The 16,834-nt window shown below is 49.6% G+C and overlaps 1 protein-coding gene across 1 annotated transcript in view; it reads left to right on the top strand.

Moving 5' to 3' along the window:
- Positions 1–16,834, top strand: part of FMNL2 (formin like 2) — a 127,110-nt gene that overhangs the window by 46,998 nt on the left and 63,278 nt on the right.

Genomic DNA, 16,834 nt, shown 5'->3' on the forward strand with positions numbered 1-16,834 from the left:
CGTGGGAGTAAAACGTGCCAGAAATCCCTGTGTGGGGAATGCTGGTGCTCCAGCTCCTGCTGCTCCTGCGGGCTGGGATTTCTTGCAGGGGATGTAAATCGTGTTTGGAGGCATGAGCCAAACTCCTGACTGATGGCTGCGAGGGGTAAACATTGCCTGTGGGCAAAGGCTCCTGCCTGCCTTCTGCAAAGTGCCCTACATCCATCCTTCCATCCATCCTTCTATCTATCCTTCCATCCATCCTTCCATCCATCCATCCTTCCATCCATCCATCCACCCTTCTATTCTTCCTTCCTTCCTTCCTTCCTTCCTTCCTTCCTTCCTTCCTTCCTTCCTTCCTTCCTTCCTTCCTTCCTTCCTTCCTTCCTTCCTTCCTTCCTTCCTTCCTTCCTTCCTTCCTTCTTTCCGTCCTTCCTTCCATCCATCCATCCATCCATCCATCCATCCATCCATCCATCCACCCTTCTAACCATCCTTCCATCCATCCATCCATCCATCCATCCATCCATCCATCCATCCATCCCTTCCTCCCACCAAACTTAGCTGTCAATATGTTTTTACTGGGGTCTGTTGAGGCAATTTTCCACCGTTTTGCTGAAATGTAAAGATTTGTTCTCACTTTGAACTGTGAGACGTTTGTTTCAAAAGTACTTGTCCATCAAATGAACCTTGTACCTTAGAAATTTTAGATAAACTGCAGTTTAAATCCAGTGTATGAGCTCCGATCCCCCAAAGAGTTGCTGGAGGTAAGGGGAAAGGTGATGTGCTGGTCCTGGCCTAATTGGACAATTATTATTGTTGCAAAGTCAGCATTGATGCCACATAATTTTCAAAGGAAGTTCGAAGAAATCCTGTGGAAACCTGGCTTTGTGCTTGCTGCGTTTAGTTTCTTCTGTGCCTCCTGGGTTCCTGCTTCTCCAGCATCTTTTTTTGGGTGACATATGAAATAAAAGTGTCATGGGGCTGCCCTGCACTTTCCAGGTTGGTGTGTTGAGTGTCCATCTACGGGGCAGCTGTGCACTCGTACCATACACACCAGCATCAGCTCCTTGGGAATGCACACATTGCAGTGTGGCCTCATCTTACATTATTTAGAAGGCTAAAATACAATCAGGGAGATGTGGAAATAAAGGGGATTATTCAAAAGCATATTAGGATTGAGCCACTGGCCTTTGAAATCTAGCAGAGACTTCACTGACCAGAAGAAATATGGAGATGAATGTTGTAAAATGGGCTGATGCTTTGATGTGAGGTTTGGTTTGTGGGGTTTGGCTGCGTTTAGCAGATTTCCTTCCTGATAACCCCGAATGTTCTTGCCGTGCGCCAGCTCAGTCGTGGCACCCGCGGCTGTAGGAAAAGCATCTCGACCGCGCATCCATCCATGCGTGGTCGAGAAGAAACGATGTCTCTACTTCAGGACGTGCTGGGGTTAAGTGATCCTCTGTGTGTGCACGTTTAGTTGCTCTTCACTACTTTGAAACATGGAGAGAGAATTTACGTCTCTCCCACACCTGACCGTGGAGGGACAAGGACCTGTCCCCTCTTGTGCAGAGAGATGGTCCCTGTCCTTGTCTCCGCTGAGCTGCTCAAGCCAGGAAAACTTTCCCATCGGCCGCCCTGAAATACAGACATCACCGTGACAGCGCCGTGCTCGTTTCCCACCCTCATTAGCTTAGCAGAAAAGGAAGACTAATTAGCCGGTGCTGTGCTCAGCGTGGGGCTGCCCAGTGCCGTCCGAGGGCTGGCGTTGGTGCTTTCCTAGCAGGGAACCAGCGGCCACGGGGCTCGGAGACGCGCTCTGCAGTTCGGAATTTCAGGCACATGGGAAGAGCTACATTTAGGGCAAGAAAGGATTTCTCCTTTACACTTGCCTGCATAACACGCCTCCATACTCTCCTTGCAATAGTAATGAAAATAGTCAAAATACTGAGTGATCTGGTGGGTCCTGCTGCTCCTTGCGCAGACCTCGGGTTGTTATCAGTTATAAAAATACACAGTTATTATTTGAAGTGTGCTTTGTGGTGCTTGCTTGAGTTCCCAGCCCCATACATGACATGGAAAGCAACTTGGCCTCGGGAAAACAGCGTTAGCAGCGTACAGCCCAACCTCATTCGGGTAACATATGAATTTCAGCTGATGCATAAATAGACGTGCACAGGCAGGGGACCACAAGATCACAAAAACCGAGGTTCCTTTTGTAGTCGTTTCCCCCAACGTGTCGGCCTCAGCTTCATTCTTTGCTTTTGTTACTTTGAATATTTGGTCGATTAATCATTAGGATGGGATTTGTCTTGCATCTCTTTAGTTTAAAAGTCGGGCATTTGGTCCCAGCCCTCCACAGCTCTGTGGCCAGCATAGCAGGATGCTCACCAATGACCCATCTTGTTGTGCCTCTGGAAGTTTAGGCCACTAAAACCTGAGTTTAGGTGCATGATTTTAAGTAGGTACAGCACTTTGACCCCGTTCTTGGTGTGGCCGTCTGGTGGCAGCGAGGATGCCGTGTGGCTGCGAGTGTGAAATCCTGTTTGTGGGACCGGGCCCATTCTGCTCCGTCTGCTTTCTGCTTTGTACTTAACGACAGAAGGCTGAGCATATGTTCAGAAGGGGCGTGATTAGGAGCAATCGGTTGCAACCTTGGTAATACTGGGATTTACAGTCTTCCAGTAATCTCTGGTGCTCGTCAAGGTGGAGAAGATGCTCCTGAAGGCGGTTGAGGAGTGGAAGCCTTCTGCAGTCAGGGGTGCTGCGGGCTCTGTATCGTGCTGAAATGCTGTTCAAGGTATCCATCAAGGTTTCCAGACACCATACTTGATTTTAAGAGATGGAGAAGTCCCAGGTACGAACCGTCACCATCATGGGCTGGGAGCTTTTGGTGTCAGCGGGTCCTGTGCCGAGGCTTGGAAAGAGAGCTGGCCCGGCTGCTTTCAAACACGCCGTATAAAGCAAGTATATCTGAGCCCATACATGTGAATTTGACTTGTTTTTTTGGCATTTCTTCCTTGAGGCATGATCAGCCACGGAAGTGTGTAGTAGGGACACGGCCGATAGCATCCTCGAGTTTTTGCAGCTAAGGATAATGAAGTGTGAGTGTGATAAGGATGTACGATTGCTGGGAAGGATGTGTTTTTCCTTGCCAGCTCCAACTAAGGGTAAAGGCTGTTAGTGATCTGGAGCACAAAACTTCCTCTGGGTCCGTCTGTCAAAGTGCTTTGCTGTGGGGTCGGTGCTGCTTCCCCATCACAGCAGATCCTGTGAGCTTCCCTGTGACGGTTCATTGGGGCGGATGATGGGCTGAGACGGTCCCAGCGCCGGCACCAGGCAGGTGGCTCAGGGCTGGGTCTGCTTTCCATCCAAGAATGGGGCTGCACAAGCTCTCTGGGCAACCAGTCCCAGTGTTGGATCATAAAAGTTGGGTTTTTTTAATGTTTAAGTGGAATTTGAGGTGTTTCAGCCTGTTGCTTCTTGTCCTGATGCTGAGCTGGGGGCAGGTTGCCGTCAGTGCTGGCGTGGGATTAATTCTGCCGGTCACCTTGGTTGAATGCGGCTGAGAGCTTTTCCCCGCACACGGGCTCATTTTCATTCGGTGCCACGCTCCGTTCGGCGTCAGCCCGTCCCTGGGTAACCTAATTACCAGCCCAGGGCCGGCGTGGGAAGCTGAGGAAAGCCAGAGCTCGGTTTAACAAAGGTACCTTCATTTCAGCGCCGGGGAAAGAAGAGCGGCGCTGCGTGCCCAGGTGAATGAGGCGCTGCAGAAACAGACGCTCACCGATGTGGTGATGCCACTTGGGGTGTGTACGGGTGATAAATTAATAAACGTGCCCCCAGGTGAAGGAATTACACAGTGTGCAACAGGGGCTGAAATGTTACCAGAAAGGTCTCCTTATAAATAGCTGTTTTGGGCCGTTCCTCTGTTTCGGTATTTTGAAGCTCAGAGCTGTTGGGTTCACTGGTTTTGCTGGCAGCCAGCCCAGCTCCTCCTGTCTGGGATCTGCAAGTCAAGGTCCTTGGTTGTTTAGGCAAAGATTGTGAAGCGTGATTGAATCCAGTTTCCTCCTCCGTAACCACCCCGACTCTCCAACTAATTAAGAGGCAGAGTGCAGTCAGCAATTAAGCACAGCAGTGCTGGGTTGATGAAGCCGAGGAAGAGCAGGTATGTGAAGGACGTGTCCCGGCTCTCTGCCGCGGGCTGTGGTGAAGCACCAGGTGCCACCACGCTGTCCTGCCGGTCCTGTCCCCGTGCCCCACCGGTGCTCCAGTGGAAGCTGGGGAGCTTGCTCAAGCTCTTTTAAAAATGAGGGTTTCTCCATTCAGTAGCTGGATTCACAGGACAATAGGCACAAATCCATTAAACCTCCTCATGCGGAGAGCAGCTTTTTATTCACTTGTGGGCTGTTAAACGGTGACAACTAGGTTGAAATGTAGAAAAAAACACAGAATCCCATGTTGGAAGAGACCTCAAGGATCATCCGGTCCGACCTTCTTGGCAAAAGCCCGGTCTAGACAAGCAGGCCCAGCACCCTGCCCACATGAATCATAAAGTGTCCAATGCTGGGGATTCTACCACCTCCCTGGGGACATTATTCCAGTGGCTGATGGTTCTTATTGGGAAAAACTTCTCTTGTGTCCGGCCGGAATCTTCCCAGGAGCAACTTGTACCCATTGCCCCTTGTCTTTTCCATGGGACTCCATGTAAAAAGGGAGAGTCTCCATCTGCTTTGTAGCCACCCTTAAATCCTGGACCATGGTGCTGAGGTCTCCCCAAAGGTTGGCTTGAGCTCTCTGCTCGTAGACCTGGCCTCGTCCCAGCAGTGCTGTGCAGAACTGATTTTAGGGATGATTTAGGGAGGAAATGCTGGAGATAACGCCGGGACAGGCATCACCCTGGGTTTGCCAGGTTCTGTGAAGCCGCTGCCGCGTGGCGATCGCAGCCGTGTGGCTGCGGCACAGGACAAGCAGGCGAGGAAATCTGCTGAAAAGATGGGGAGTTGCTCTTCTAGGAGTTACGATTTTGCTGCGTCTGGGTGCTTGGCCGCGTGTTACATGCGCAGGACATCCCTATGGACCAGGGAGAACTTGCAGAGTCCCCAAGCCCCTCTTGCACTGGAGTGTGTGCAGGGAGGGTGGGCAGGCACGGGGTTAATCAAAAGAGCATTACAGCTTAATTTGGGCTCATAAAGAGCAGCAGAGCCTTCTGCAAAGCCAGTAGATAGCTTCACCTCCTTTTTTTTTTTTGCCTTTCTCTCTTTGTTGATATTTACAGTGTCAAGGTCATAAAAAGACAATTACAGGAGGGGCTGTGTGCTCTGAGCTGCCTTGCATAGCAATGAGCTACTTGGCATTTCCTGGAGAGTATTTCCCAGGAAAGCCGGGCTGGCTGTCCCAGGGTGTCCTGAGTGTGCAACTGCCTCCCAGTCACTGGTACCCGCGTTAATTTGTCACCACAGTGATGAGGCACGAAGGGCTTATAACGCAGCGGGGTGGATTTTCAGCCCGTGTGAACTCACGCCGTTCCCTTTATTCTTCTCTTATCAATATGACCTGAGTTTTGTGAACACCTGTGGGTTTGCCCCATCTCTTTGGCAGGGAGGGAGGGATTTTAGGAGCTTTGTGTCACCTAAATATCTCTTTAAGGCACTGTGGGTGACCTGCTCGGCTTCCAGCTCCTGCTCCACAAGTGTACGGTGGGTCTTGTTTCCTACCTGCTTGCCTAGTGACTCCAGTGTGTCTCTAACACATTGTCAAAGAGACACCGGGATATAGAATGGAATGGAATGGAACGGAATGGAATGGGATGGAATGGAACACAATAGAACGGAACAGGATAGAGTAGAACAGAACAGAACAGAACAGAACAGAACAGAACAGAACAGAATAGAATAGAATAGAATAGAATAGAATAGAATAGAATAGAATAGAATAGAATAGAATAGAATAGAATAGAATAGAATAGGAGTAGGGTAGGAGAACAGAACAGAACAGAACAGAACAGAACAGAACAGAACAGAACAGAACAGAATAGAATAGAATAGAATAGAATAGAATAGAATAGAATAGAATAGAATAGAATAGAATAGGAGTAGGGTAGGAGAACAGAACAGAATTAGATTAGAATAGAATAGAATAGAATAGAATAGAATAGAATAGAATAGAATAGAATAGAATAGAATAGAATAGAATAGAATAGAATAGAATAGAATAGGAGTAGGGTAGGAGAACAGAACGGAACAGAACAGAACAGAACAGAACAGAACAGAACAGAATAGAATAGAATAGAATAGAATAGAATAGAATAGAATAGAATAGAATAGAATAGAATAGAATAGAATAGAATAGAACATAACATAACATTTAGGCAATGGAACCCTGCCCTGTACAGCCCGCATCCTTGCGCTCCAGGCAGCAGATGTACACGTGCAGTGTTGCAGTTTAATGCTCTGCCAGGTTTCCGGTTGCTCTGTAGTTTACAAACATTGATCAAAGGGATTTTGGATGAGATACAAGTACATTCTGTTGACAGGCTCCATGTGGCGCACGGGGAAAATCAGGAGGTGCGTATCTTGGGAGGTGAGCAGGTGGAGTGTCTCTAAGATGAAAAGATTCAATTAGAAACATATTTGTGGATAAACAGAGGCTATTGTAGTGTGTGTGTTATCATCAGGTGAGAAATCCTGTGGGAGTGGGTAACAAAGATGACCTTGGGAGCACGACTGGAGCTACAGAAAAATCCTCCACCTGGGATGCTGGAACGAGCTTTTTGGGCAGTGACTTTTCTCCTGGTGCCCTGGCACATCCTATGGGTGAGGAATGGGGCGATGACGTCTGTTCTGCAGTAAGGAGCGAGGCTAAGAGCAGAAAAGCAAAGCAAGAAAGAGATCCGCTGCGCTGGGTGTGCCGTGGGTTTAATTTGTGTACAGCACCTGCACAAGCTAAGCCCTGGCTGAATACACAGAGCAGGTTTAGCTGTTTGTACATGGCATGCGTAAAGAATTAAGCCTGTATTTCTGTGTGTAGGTATCTGTGTATGCGTGGTACAGGCGGGAAGTTTCCAGAAATTTGGTATTCATCTTCTTACAGAGGTTAAAAATAACATCTCGACTTGCCTCAGCGTTTTCCAACATACGCATTATGAGCAATAACTTTAATTCTGCTTTAACGACACTTTATTGGGTTCAGGTCTGAGCGTGGCGCTGGGTAACGTGTGCCGTGGGTGACCGTGAAGGTTTATTAGAAGGGAATTAGAAACCCTGCAAGGAAAGCTGTGGGCTATGGGGTGTCAGTGGCTCTGGTGTGCGCTGGAAACGTCAACACGCTGATCATAAGCAGAGCCCAGAAAACGCGTTTAGGGCTTTATTTGGAAAAAGTAACTTAGTAGAAACTTTTATGGGAGAGTTCAAACATTTATTGGTCTAGCATCTACCTTTAGGACCGGCTTAAAGTGCTTAAAGAATAACCCAAGTGTGTATTCCGAGGAGGGTTTTGTCCCCTGTGACCCCCCCCGGTACCCCTCAGCCAGCTCAGCCTGCCAGATGGCGGGTTTTGAGCCCAGATTTTGGGCAGGAGAACAAATACATCCCCCCTGGGATGTGTCCACACCGCTCCTTAGTGCTGCTTGTGTCCAGAGAGCAGCCGAGGCTTCGGGGTTAAAATCGAGGGGGGTTCACGTTCAAGAACGTTACATGAGAATGTGGCTGGTGAACAGCAGGTAGTTTGAAGATGCATGATTTTTAGACACTTAAAATTATTCCTATGATGTGCATGCATACACGTGTCCTTTTTTACATTTTTACTGACCTTCATTTTCAGCCCACGCGGACATAATGATAAAGGAGCCTTGGGGTCAGTTGTAACGCAGTAAAAGACAATGTGGACTTGCTGTACGAAGTATTTCTCATTATGGCTGGAGAGTCACACGTTTGTGGTTCCCTTTGGTTTCCCGTACACCTCTTATTGCCTCGCGGTGGTGCCCGCGGTACTTAGACCTGTAAATATTTCCAATATAAACCAAAGCTTGTAACTTGCCTTTGAAATCCACTTGGGATTGATGCTTGGCAAACGAAAGCCTTTTGTTGTGTTTGTGTTTTAACGTGGAACAAACCTTCTGGTTCCGCAGGAGGGCTCGTGCTGACGGCCGTCGGAGACATCAAACCTGGGACCGGGACGGGGGCCAGGCTTCTTATCCCTGACTTCATTTATTTTTCTTGGTTTATTCAGACCCTTAATATTATTCAAATGGAGATTTTTGTGTTTCCAGACCAGCGTCAAGCAGGGAGGCTGCCAGCCGGCGCTGTTTCCTCCGTGTCCTCGGACTAAACCGCAGTGGCTCTGTGGGTTTTATTTGCTTTTTCATTATTATTTGTTGTCCGTTTTAAATGTCTAACGGCTTCAGCAGGAGCGGAAAGGTGGCTGGGGCAGACGAGCAGCCTCTCACTTGCTCCTGTGGGTGTTGTACTCACGCGAGTCCATCGCCCTCCTCCTGAAACCTGTTCTCACCTTTTACCTGGAATTCCCTGTATTTCATTGTCATAGAATCACAGAACCATAGAGTGGTTTGGGTTAAGGGACCTTCCAGGCCCATCCAGGGACATCCAAGCCCCTGAGCAGGGACATCTTCACCAGCTCAGGGTGCTCAGAGCCCCGTCCAGCCTGGCCTGGGATGTCTCCAGGGATGGTTCAGCCACCACCTCTCTGGGAACCTGTTCCAGGCACTCACCACCCTCCATGTAAAACGCTTCTTCATGTCCAGCCTGAATGTCCCTTCTCTCAGCTTTGTGCCCGCCGGATGCATTGCTGCGTTTTGTTCTGATTTTGAGGGGCTTTTTTGCAGTGAGATGGACCCCTTTGGAAAGAACGTGGCCTTTGAACCACCTGCTCTTTGCAGCAGAGATTCTGCGGTCGTCTTGCGTGCACAGGTGGCAGATGAATTTTGGCAACGCTGATAGGTGCCGCTACCCTTAATTTTAATTGTTCTTTTCGGCAGAGTGATTGATGAGCGGCATTTGGGTCACACGGGTAGCTCTGCAGCATTTGCTCTGTTTCCCTTGTCTGTGTGTCCTCCACCGTCTCCCTGTCCCGCAGCCGGGTGGTCCCGCTCTGACCCCAATCTGTGCATATCCAAGCCCAGCAGCCTTTAGCGGATGTATTTTGGAAGGCGCTTTCTCAGGCGTTTCACTAAAACGGCTTTAATTTTGGATTTTGCGGTTTGCCTTATCAGCAGCGAGTGCCTTTGAGTGCCGGGGTAAAGCCGCGGGGCTGGCGAGCGGCGAGCGGCCCGGCCGCTGAGTCAGCCCTGAGTCGCGCTTTGAAGCCTTTGTAGCATGAAGCTATTTTTCAGTGGTGAATTAATGAGGTTTCGGCTCTTCCAAAATGCGAAACGCATCAGGCCGAGCCCGGGTTGTTGAAATGAGCAGCGGCCGGCCGTGGCCACCAAAACCTTCCAGAGGTTTCCCGGATGATGCTTCAGCGGCGGCGGCAGAACCGTCGTGACTTCCCAGCGAGACCCCACTCGCCATTTGCTCCCATGCCGAGGAAAAGGGGTTTTGACCCCGGACACGAGCTGCGGTCCTGTATTTTGGGGGAAATTCCAGGATTTCCGCTCGCACCTGCAGCTTCGTGTGCATCAGCGTTAAACGTCTCCGTGTCGGAGCTTTCATCTGTACAACCTGCTGGTATTTATAGCGTGGGGATTAACCTCCGTGAAGAGCTTTGAAGTTTAAAATGCTAATTTATTACAAATAGGCGAATGTCAGTGCCGATAAAACAAAGCGGAGCGGGTGAAAAGCAGCACATGGAAGCTGCGAGGGGGAGCATTGAGAGCAACCAGACGTGGAGGGGCTTGGGGACATCGTGGAGATTCCCCGCTGGATTTCTGGAGGGTTTGGACCTTCCTGGTCTGCTGGGGAAGCCCAGGTACTCACAGGGGTTTTGGGGATCCCCGCTTTCCATGTGTAAACGTTGCCCCTGGAACGTCACCCCGTCCTGGCGCGGCCCATCCTGCTCCTCTCCCTGCAGGAGAAAGGGCTCGTGCAGCCAGAACGTGGGTATTTTTAGGTCAAAAACCAGTTTAATGAAAAAAAAAAGAAAAAGGAGGATTAGAACAATAAGTACATTTAGTTTTAGCCTAGCTTGGGTTCCTCATACAGTCAGCGGACTCTGAGATTGCTTCACTTGCCTCTAGCTTTCCTAAATAAACACGCCGTAGCGGGGCTGAGAAGTTAAGTAGCGCAGAAAATTGCAAAAAGTTAAATTTTAATATTGTGGAAGAATATTAAGGGCTGGTTTACGGGCCAGGCCCTGGAATTAAATTTTAATACTGTACAAAAATACCGGGGGTTGTTTTAGTAGGCAGCTATCGAAGTTAGCAATGAACTTTTCTCTTTCTTTGCTATGCAGAAAGGGTCAGAGTCGGGGGCAGAGCTGCGAGCTGACCTTCTCCAGCCATGGCGAAGGAGGCGAGTTTAGGGCCAGAGCCTGGTTCTTGTGGAGTTTTACCCCAGCCTGAACAGACCTGGTTGCCACCAACCTCGTGCCCCGCGGCGTTGGCTGGGCTGGTCGGTGTGTAGTTCACCTGGGGCTGTTTGGAGATGAAGAATGCTGCACCAAGGCTGCAGGGGTTGTAGACCTTTCGTAGACCTCAGGTCAGGAGTAAGGGAGGAGTATGGAGGTCTTGTGGTGCTGAGTTGACTCGTCTGGAGTTGGCTGTCCCAGCAGAGGACAAGAGGTGGGAAGGTGCGGGTCTCCCCTCAGCCCTGGCTTGTCGCTGCTGCCCGGGCATCCTCTGCTCAGCAAAGATCATTTCTCTTTGTAACATAATAAACCGGTTTCTTTTCACACCGACTAAATTTAGAAGATGCGAAGGAACATTTACAGGCTCAGAAATCTGACAGTGAAAGGTGACGGTGTCAATGGCTCTGCGAATATACACGAACAGCGTGGTATGCTGCTTTCCTTTCTTGTTTTATTATTTTCGGAATCTTGTTACGTTTGGATCCTGGTTTCTGGGAAGGCGTAGGCACCTCGCAGTGCCAAGAAGTAAACCTGGATCCACTCAGTAAACCTGGATCCAACGGCGCTTTGTCCTCTTGCCCTGGCCAGGGAATGGGGCTGCTCCATCTCCCTTGTACAGTATGAAGGTGGGTGGTATGGATTTGACTTACGATCCAATTTTGGATCTACTTTGTAAGAACTCACTAGATATTAATAAAAGCTTAAAATAGTGCAGGCTGTGCTTTAAAACAGCCCTGACCGTAATGCAGAAAAATTTAAGATTGCAGCTCATCATGGTGGAGACAAGGGAGATAAAACCCGGAGAGCTGGAGGCGAAATGCAGTAGCCGTGGCTGTTAAAGAACTCTGCGAGGAACTGAGAAGTTGAGCTGATGAGCTGGAGAATAAGCTCAGATTAGGAAATTCCAAGTGAGGACAGGGGGTCCTTGAAGTCTGCAGTTTCTGGAGTTAGGAGCAGAGCTTTGATGTCGGTATGTAAATTTGAATCTAATTTACAAGGGCCAAGAATATTATTTTAAATGTATTAGAGCCCTGATCTTTTTCATCAATACTGTTGTGAAGCCAAAAGCTACCCACGTTTGTTTTTCTGTCTCTCTGGTAGCAGCGCAAATTGGGAATAAACCCAAACAGAGGAAGGGCAGGGGGAGAAAGCGAGCTGGGAATTAGGTCTCAGGGATATAAGGTGCGTCTCAGAGAGGAGGGTGTATTATTAACCTGCACCCTCCTCTGCCACGCTGGGGATGCTGTAGTTGCACATAATACTTTCTTGGGTTACCTTTATTTCATTTAAAGCTAACAGTGCCATTGTGAAATCGGGACGTTTAACTCTTTGCTGAAATGGCTTTTAAATTTCGCTTTGCTCCAGCTCTGAAGGTCGCAGCCTTGGCTGAGTCTCGCCTTGCCAGGCTGAGCTTTGCTGCTGTACCTGGAGTGACGCAGGGCTGGCTTGTCCCCTCACCCTCTGGCGGGTGGCATTAGGCTGCTGGAAACATCTCAGATTTTAGGGGTGCACGTGCTCCCGTTGTCTTCCTAACACATGCAGGGCTGTTCTTGGGAACAAATGGATCAGGAGGACTCTGCTGTGTTTGTTGGACATTAATGTCATGATTCATAAATAAAAGGGATTTAGATTTAAAGATGATGAGATTAATAAGAAAGAGCAACAGCCTAATGCTACTAATTAGCAACGCATCTGCTTTCGAGTCAGTCAGGTTGCTGCTACACTTGTTTTCCGAGACATCGAGCCTTTTAATTCTCATTAAAAGGAGGAATAAGTTAGAAAAATACAGCTTGGTCATCCCACCACCGGCTTCTCGCGTGCTGCTGTGACCTGGGCTGTGGTTGAACCCGTACTTAAGTTACGTGCTCGTCCTTAATGAAACCACAAATGCCGCTGAACGCTGTGGTGTTTCTGCACGGGGATAATCTCGGGCAGTCGAGCGCCGTTGCTTGTGTCTGTTCCATGTCTCTCTCCCATGGATGGGCACGGTGTGTGAATCCTCACGGCCGGGTTCAAGGCCAAGGGTGAAGCCGAGCGCCGCGGAGATGGTGCCCAACCTTACAAATCGGTCTACAAAACCAGAATTGAGTGCCAAAAAATGCAAATGGAGGCTACGCAGGTTCCGTAGCAAATTCAGATGCTCTGTAGACTCAAACCCCAGTTTGCTTTTCTATGGAGGCTTCTGGAGGACAGAGGGGAGAAGGTTGCAATGGCCAAGGCAGCTGGTCACAGCACATGGCACTGAGTTTGTTCAGTTTTGAACAGGGCACCGAAGTGCAACCCTCAGCTTTTCCCTGGAGTTCCGGAGGATTTCGGCTCCCAGCCATGAAGCCGTATTTAGTTGCTCTTGTTTGGGGCTGGCACGTGCAAGCTGAGGTGCCCGCGCTGGCGTCCTGGCTTTCCTGCCCATGGCCAGAAAGTAACATTGCAGTGTGGGAAACAGCGTTTTCCTGCTCTCACCGTCACCCTGCGATGGGTGAAATCGTCTCCTCGGGATGAGCCTGAACCTCCAATCGCCCTGGTCCAAAGCGCCGGTACCGAGTCTGCTCCGGAGACACCGCCAGGGCTGCTGGTCTGGACAGAGCTGAGCTTTGTTTCCTATGTTAAAACCCCATATATTTCCTTGACGCGCTGTTGGTTTTATTTTTAACTCTTAAGCAATTTAATATTTTGTAGGTCTGCTAGTATTTCCCCCAGTTTTCCATCTGCTACTGCGATTAATTTAAGTTCTAGCTTTATAATGCCAACCCGGAGCGAACGGAATGGAAACCTTACCTATATTATTTGGCACGTAGCAGGAGACATGAATAACTTTGGAATTTGTGGGGAAAAAGAGAAGTTATGTGTTTTTGGAGCCAAGCCCCGGTTGGGAACGGGCCCTCGCAGACAGCACGATGCCGGGTCGGATCTCGCCGCCGTTCCTTTTGAGTGCGGCGCTCCAGATTTGTGTTTGTAGGAGTTTCCGAGGAGGCGGAAACCTCACTCGGAGGCTGTAAAGCGACGATGTGAACTGGTTTCCTATTGCCTCGCAGACATTGAGACAGAATTATGTGCCTTTTTTTTCTCGTTTTCTCTTAAATGGTGTGACGTAGTGGAAATGTGCAGTATGGTGTGGAAGGGGAGATTAATTTCCTAAAGCTGTGGATCTGTGGGAGGAGGGAGAGCATTGAAGCTGCAGAGCTCACCCAGGCGCGGATGCTCAACCAGGGCTGGTGGGCATCAGCGTTTTAAACAGGTCTGTATGAGCCAGGGTGACAATGGTGCAAGAGGCAAAATCCCAAACACAGGGAGGTTGTATCACGGCTACTACGTGGTTACGTGTTCCAGCTGTGGCACGGACCGGCAGCCTCTCGGTTCGTGCCGCCCTGCAGCTTGTTGGACTTGTGGCAATGACTTGAATTAGAAATAGCTTGACCAGAAAGAGTTATTTTTAATCCAGGCCGTGTTTAGTACGAGCCATACCGTGTGGGTGTCTGTTCCCCAGGAACAAGCGCCAGGAGCTGAGGAAATGGCCTCAGGTTGCCCAGGGGAGGGTGAGGTTGGATTTAGGAACAATGTCTTCCCCAAAGGGCTGTGGGGCATTGGAACAGGCTGCCCAGGGCAGGGCTGGAGTCACCATCCCTGGAGGGCTGGACAGATGGACATGAGGTTCTCAGCACATGGGGCAGTGCCAGGGGTGGGTTGTGGTTGGACTCAATCTTGAGGGTCTTTTCCAACCGAAATGACTCTGTGATTCTATGTGCGCGGGGTCAGCGCACAATGGGGACAGGGATGGGGACAGGGATGCAGATCAGTGCGGGGCACAAGACAATGTGGCTGCTCCAGCTGCTGTTGCCACGAAAAAAAAAGGTCTTTTCTGCCCCAAGATGGGATTCTGGTGGAAGGAGGGTACCCAGGGCAAAGGTGCAGTTTGACATGGGGGACAGTAAGGGACGACCTGGATGGGCACACAGGCCGGAGGGGAGCGAGCGGGGCCATTGCCTCTGGCAACAGCAGGGATTTAGATCCTATCAGGAGTGGAATAGCTGTGCTATCAAAAGCCTTCAAAGCATGAATTATAATTAGGATAAAGACGGAAAGAGAAATCACGTCTATGACCTGTAGTTAACTGAAAAACGCTGGTGTATGTGAAACCCATCGCAAGGGCTGCAAGTGGCCAGGAGACATTTGTGAGTCATTTCACTGATCCGCAGAGAGCAAGAAACCCAGATTACTCATGCATCTGGTTACTTGTGACCGGAGTCACAGCTCTTGCAGCCGCTAAGGTCAAGCCAGCCAGTTCAGTAGCCGCCTTTGCCATCATTACTGATGCAACAGCGGAAGGTTGTGCAATTAGATATAGCACACTTGGATTTCGGAAATGCAACTGGTATAGTGCCATGCATAAATGTAAAGAAAATACATTGCTTCCCATTTAAATAAAAATATCATGGCTTGAAAGCTAGTTTTCCAGCAGGGAGCAGTTGTTAACAGTAAGACCAGCTGAAGACCAGTGTTAGTCTGGGTTTTAGAGAAGGCATGATCTATACCTGCCTTATTTTGTGTGGAGAAACAAGGGCTATATGGTACAGCCATGTATGTTGAATGGATGCGCTGGGGCATCTGGAGGCATCGGGAGAGTCCCCAGAGTCAGGAGGTGACTCATGGGTGGGGAGAAGGAGCAGAAATAAACCTGCAGGATGAGCTGAGAGCCTCAGGCTGGGAGAGAAAACGTCTTGCCAGAGCTTCCAGTAAACGGATGCAATTTGATCCAGTTGCCAAGAAAGCCGTGCAAACTGATTTATGTTAAAACATAAAAAATTAATGTCAGACTGATGCTGCCAACGTGAAAAGCCCTGGTCCAAGCGCATCCCCTCCTGGTCCAAGTGCATCCCCTCCCGGTCCAAATCCATCCCCTCCTGGTCCAAGCGCATCCCCTCCCAGTCCAAATCCATCCCCTCCCGGTCCAAATCCATCCCCTCCCGGTCCAAATCCATCCCCTCCTGGTCCAAGCGCATCCCCTCCTGGTCCACGCGCATCCCCCTCCTGGTCCAAATCCATCCCCTCCTCACCACATGGATGATGAGGCCAGAGGGGTTGTGTTTTTCTTCCCAGTCCGTCCAGAAGAGACAAAGGATGGGACTGGGGGTACCGGGGTGACTGGCCTTGGTTGGCCTTGGCCCAGGGTCCTGTCCATGGCGTGGTGAGGGACTTGAACCCCAGCAGCTTTCAAAACTGCTTTGAATCTCTTACTGAGAAGCGAGGAGGTGCAAACCATCCACTGGGATGTGAACCTGTTTGCACACAGTGTATCCACAACTAATTTTACTCATCGGGCCGGTGCAGGGGGTATCTGAAGTGGGCTGCAGTGATTGTTGAAATACATGAAAAGGTTGTGTGCAGCAAAACGACGTGGAGCAAAGAGTTCACATTTCAGGATGAGATCAGATTTAACTCATTGTGAAATGAGATCACTGGGACCTGCTGCCTGGGTCTTGTTCTCCCTGTTTCAGGCTTTCATCCGTACTGAACTCTTGCCGCGACTGAATTCTGCAAAGGTTTCCAGGCAGGTTTCTTGTCCGAGCGCCAGCCCGGGTGGGTAAGCTGATTAGCTAGGAGGAGATCAGGGCTTGACAAGGGGTGTATTGCACGTAAACTGTGAAGCTTTTCCTAAAGCTGAGGTTTATTCTAAGCTATGAAATATGTTTGCATCCTCAGAGGTAAGGAATGGTTCTTGAAAAACCCCCAGGAAAAATACCAAGAAGTGCATTAAAATGATAAGTAGAACTGATAAGGTACATGGTGAGAGACTGGGAGGAGAATCAAGTGCAGATACGATCGCTGCCTATAAATACTGTCAACATGACAGCGCAGATGAGCAAAAGGAAGAGTATGTGTTATCTGATGGAAAATAAGCTTTAGGAAGAGCAGTAGAGCAGTGAGGGGATCCCCGGGAGCGGTGACGCTCGTCACCGGGATGGAGGGAGATAAGGTCTGGAGGGATGATAGCGAGTCCATCTGCACCATCCCAGTGGCCCACGGTCCCTGTCTGAGGACTTACTGCAATGTCGATTTTATCGTGTGCTGCTCAGGGGTGTCAGCAGGCTGGGCTGGTCCTACCAGATGCTCCTGTGGTGTTTGTGGCAGTTTGGGCTTTCCATGTCCCTCCTCTCCCGACACCTGGGACAGGGTTTGTGTGACGAAAGGGGGAGGCTGGGCCCCAGTCTGCCTGTGTGGGTCCAGCTGTAGCAGGGTGTGGGTCCGGGAGGGTTTCTAAGCATTTCCAGGTCAGCCTGCTTTTAATAAATATGTAAAACTGCCTATAGCATGGGTTGTGAAGATGGGTGCTCCC

The sequence above is a fragment of the Streptopelia decaocto genome (genome assembly GCF_964273445.1).
Source record: "Streptopelia decaocto genome assembly, chromosome: 6".
Classification (NCBI taxonomy): domain Eukaryota; kingdom Metazoa; phylum Chordata; class Aves; order Columbiformes; family Columbidae; genus Streptopelia; species Streptopelia decaocto.